The 4,057-nt window shown below is 43.0% G+C and overlaps 1 pseudogene; it reads left to right on the top strand.

The window, feature by feature from the left end:
- Positions 1 to 1,849: 1,849 nt before the first annotated feature.
- Positions 1,850 to 2,902, top strand: LOC113886307 (annotated as a pseudogene).
- Positions 2,903 to 4,057: the final 1,155 nt, after the last annotated feature.

Raw genomic sequence — 4,057 nt, 5'->3', positions numbered from 1 at the left:
CTTCTATTAGCAACAACCTGGGGCTCCTGAGAAAGACAGAAGCAGCGTGAAGACCTTAATTCAGTGTTTACAGCAGCAGTTACAAAAATGTGGCCCATGGAGCCCTAGGGGGTCTTTAAAATTCTTTTAATAGGTTTGTCAGCAAAGACTATTTTTTTAGAAATGTAAGATATTTTTGTCCTTTTTTTCTGTGCTCATATTTTCCCTGATGATGCAAAAACAGTAACGGATGAACTGTTGGTGCTACAGCCTGAGTCAGCATAGTGGCACCAAAGTCTATTAATAGCCAGGATATTCTTCACTTAAATTGCTCTGAAGAAGAAGTAAAATTATTACATTAAATCTTAACTCCTTTTTATATTTGGGGCAATTAAACCAGAAGTATACATAAAACACATCTATTGCAAATAAGAGTATGATAGTTGCCTCAAGAAAAAACACATACTTGCTTGTTTGAGTTACAAGCTAAGTCAACCACCTTTTTATAAAAAAAAATAAAATACAATTTTTAGTTGAAAAGAACTAAAAACAGATAACCATGTTTAGACTTTGATGTTTAGACATTGTTTTTTTCAAATTGGTGTGAAGGAAACGTATCACTTCTAAATTTGGTAGAGCAGACTACTAAGGGAATGTAAGATGATGTTGTAAAGGAAGTTTGAGGTCAGGTTGCAAAATATTAAGGAGTTCAAGCAGTGTTCAGTAGGAAAATGTGAAAACACACACACACACACACACACACTAAAACTTAGGAGCAGGGAATATCAAACTGACATTCTAGAGTAGCAATGGTTTGGTCAATGGTTTGGTGTTGAGAGATTGGGTCATGAACTAGGAAGCTACTGCTGCAAACCAGGTGCAGGAAGGTGAAGGTGTGAAGGAGACACGTGGCAAGAATGTGGTAGAGTGAAGGCACAATCTGATAGTACTAGGTTAGCCACAAGGGCATGTTGCTAGTTTGTGTTCCATTTTAGTGTCTCACTTGAGAATAATTGTCAATTCTTACATATTGATAAACAAAGATAATTGAGATTTATGTTTAACAACTTATAATTCATCCACCATCGTTGTTTGTGTTCTGTTGTGCTTGAACTGTTTGTATTTTTATTTTTTCTCTTTGGTCCTACTTCTTTTGTGATGTTAAAACATTCAGGTAGCCATGACATAAAGGGGCAACTGTGTACTAGATAAACACAAGAGACTAGACAAACACAAAAGATGCTCCCCAAACAGATTTAGGTCTGAAGCAGAAAACAGATGATACATTTGAGTTAATAATTCAAGACTTTTTACTTACACAATAATTATACTAAAATTTGGTGGCAGGACTGGATGAAGCACAAGCTGGAATCAAGATCGGCATGAGAAATGTCAAACCTCAGATACGCAGATGACACCACCCTTATGGCAGAAAGCAAAGAAGAGCTAAAGAGCCTCTTGATGAAGTGCAAGAGGAAAGTGAAAAAATGGGCTGAAAACTCAACACTCAAAGGACGAAGATCATGGCATTGGGTCCCATCACTTCATGGCAAATAGATGGGGAAACAATGGAAACAGTGACAGACTTTATTTTGGGGGGCTCCAAAATCATTGCAGATGGTGACTGCAGCCATGAAATTAAAAGACTCACACTCCTTGGAAGAAAAGCTATGACCAAGCTTGACAGCATATTAAAAAGCAGAGACATTACTTTGCCAATAAAGGTCCATCTAGTCAAAGCTATGGTTTTCCCAGTAGTCATGTATGGATGTGAGAGTCAGACTGTAAAGAAAGCTGAGGCTGTCTATACCAACCCATTCAACAGACAACCGCATCTTTGGTGCTGTGCCAGCCACATCTCTGAGACAAGATGGTGAAGGTTGGAGTGAACGGATTTGGCCTGTTTGGGCGCCTGGCCACCAGGGCTGCTTTTAACTCTGGCAAAGTGGACATCATCGCCATCAATGACCCCCTTCATTGACCTTCACTACATGGTCTACATGTTCCAGTATGATTCCATCCATGGTGAGTTTCACGACACAGTCAAGGCAGAGAATGGGAAGCTCGTCATTGATGGAAAGGCCATCACCATTTTCCAGGAGCAAGATCCTGCCATCATCAAGTGCGGTGATGCTGGTGCTGCGTATGTGGTGGAGTCCACTGGTGTCTTCACTACCATGGAGAAGGCTAGGGCTTACTTGAAGGGTGGAAACCAAGAGGGTCATCATCTCTGCACCTTCTACCGATCCCCCCAAGTTTGTGATGGGCGTGAACCACGAGAGGTATGACAACTCCCTCAAGATTGTCAGCAATGCCTCCTGCACCACCAACTGCTTGGCCGCCCTGGCAAAAGTCATCCATAACTACTTTGGCATCGTGGAGGGACTCATGACCACCATCCACGTCATCACTGCCACCCAGAAGACCGTGGATGGGCCCTCCGGGATGCTATGGCGTGATGGCCGAGGGGCTGCCCAGAAAATCATCCCTACTTCTACCAGTGCTGCCAAGGCCATGGGCAAGGTCCTCCCTGAGTTCAATGGGAATCTCCCCTGCGTGGCCTTCCATCCCCACCCCCAAGGTGTCCATTGTGGATCTGACCTGCCACCTAAAGAAACCTGCCAAGTATAATGAGATCAAGATGGTGAAGATCAAGGTGGTGAAGCAGGCATTGCAGGGCCCCCTCAAGGGCATTCTAGGCTACACTGAGGACCAGGTTGTCTCCTGAGACTTTAGCAGCGACACTTACTCTTTACCTTTGATGCTGTAGCTTGTACTGCCCTCAGTGACCACTTCGTTAAGCTCATTTCATGGTACGACAATGAATTAGGCTACAGCAACAGGGTGGTGGACCTCATGGTCCACATGGCCTCCATGGAGTAAGGTCCCTGGACCCCCAGCCCCAGCAAGAGCACGAGAGGAAGAGAGAATACTCAGCTGCTGGGGAGTCCTTGCCCCATCTCCATCCTCACCACACTGAGAATCTCCTGACCTCCAAACAGTTTCCATCCCTGAAGCCCTGAGGAAAGGGAGGGGCTTAGGGAAACTTGCTTTGTTGTGTACCATCAATAAAGGATCCTATACCCCCCCCCCAAAAAAAAGAGCTGAGAGACAAAGAATCGATGCTTTTGAATTGTGGTGTTGGAGAAGACTCTTGGGAGTCCCTTGGACAGCAAGGAAATTCAACTAGTCCATCCAAAAGGAAATAAGTCCTGAATGTTCATTAGAAGGACTGATGCTGAAACTCCAATACTTTGGCCACCTAATGGGAAGAGCTGACTCATTGGAAAAGACCCTATGCTGGGAAAAATTGAAGGCAGGAGGAGAAGAGGACATCAGAGGATGAGATGATTGGATGGCATCACCAACTTGATGGACATGAATTTGAGTAAACTCCAGGAGCTGGTGATGGACAGGGAAGCCTGGTGTGCTGCAGTCCATGGGGTTGCAAAGAGTTGGACACGACTGAGCAATTGAACTAACTAACTTGGTGTCAGGGCAGGAAAAATATACAGAATAGGTTGATAATCCTGATTTCTTATGACAGTAGAGAAGTTAAGAGACCTAATTCTAAAATGGGAGAAAAAGTTCCACAAAGGGAAAAATGGTGTGGAGAAGATTAGTGGCTTTTGAAAGAAGGACACAGATTATGTGCTATAGAAGGAGTTAAGTAAAAAAAATATATGACCTTACTCCTGTCTCTCTTTTCAGTCTTCACTTGGGGCTCTGAATGGCCAAACTCACGGAGAATCTGAATTTCACTGATATATCAGCACCCAGGGCAGACAGCAAGGTAGAAAGGGTAGACACATCTAATTGTATAAGCAGAAGGCCAAGCTAGTTTACTTTGAGAATGTTTGACTTCACAAAAGCCAGCATCAGATGAGATGGCAGAACAAAACCTGTAATATGATAATTTACATATCTAAATTAAATATACATATATATTGCCTGGAGAAACCCCATGGACAGAGGATCCTGGTGGGCTACAGTTCATGGGGTTGCAAAGAGTCAGATACAGTGTGTATATAATACACACATATATATGTGTATTTCACTTTCTATAATAATTGGTTTA

Source organism: Bos indicus x Bos taurus, chromosome 29 (genome assembly GCF_003369695.1).
Source record: "Bos indicus x Bos taurus breed Angus x Brahman F1 hybrid chromosome 29, Bos_hybrid_MaternalHap_v2.0, whole genome shotgun sequence".
Lineage (NCBI taxonomy): Eukaryota > Metazoa > Chordata > Mammalia > Artiodactyla > Bovidae > Bos > Bos indicus x Bos taurus.
Note: the sequence above shows the minus strand (reverse complement) of the source record. Positions and strands in the feature narration are given on the sequence as shown.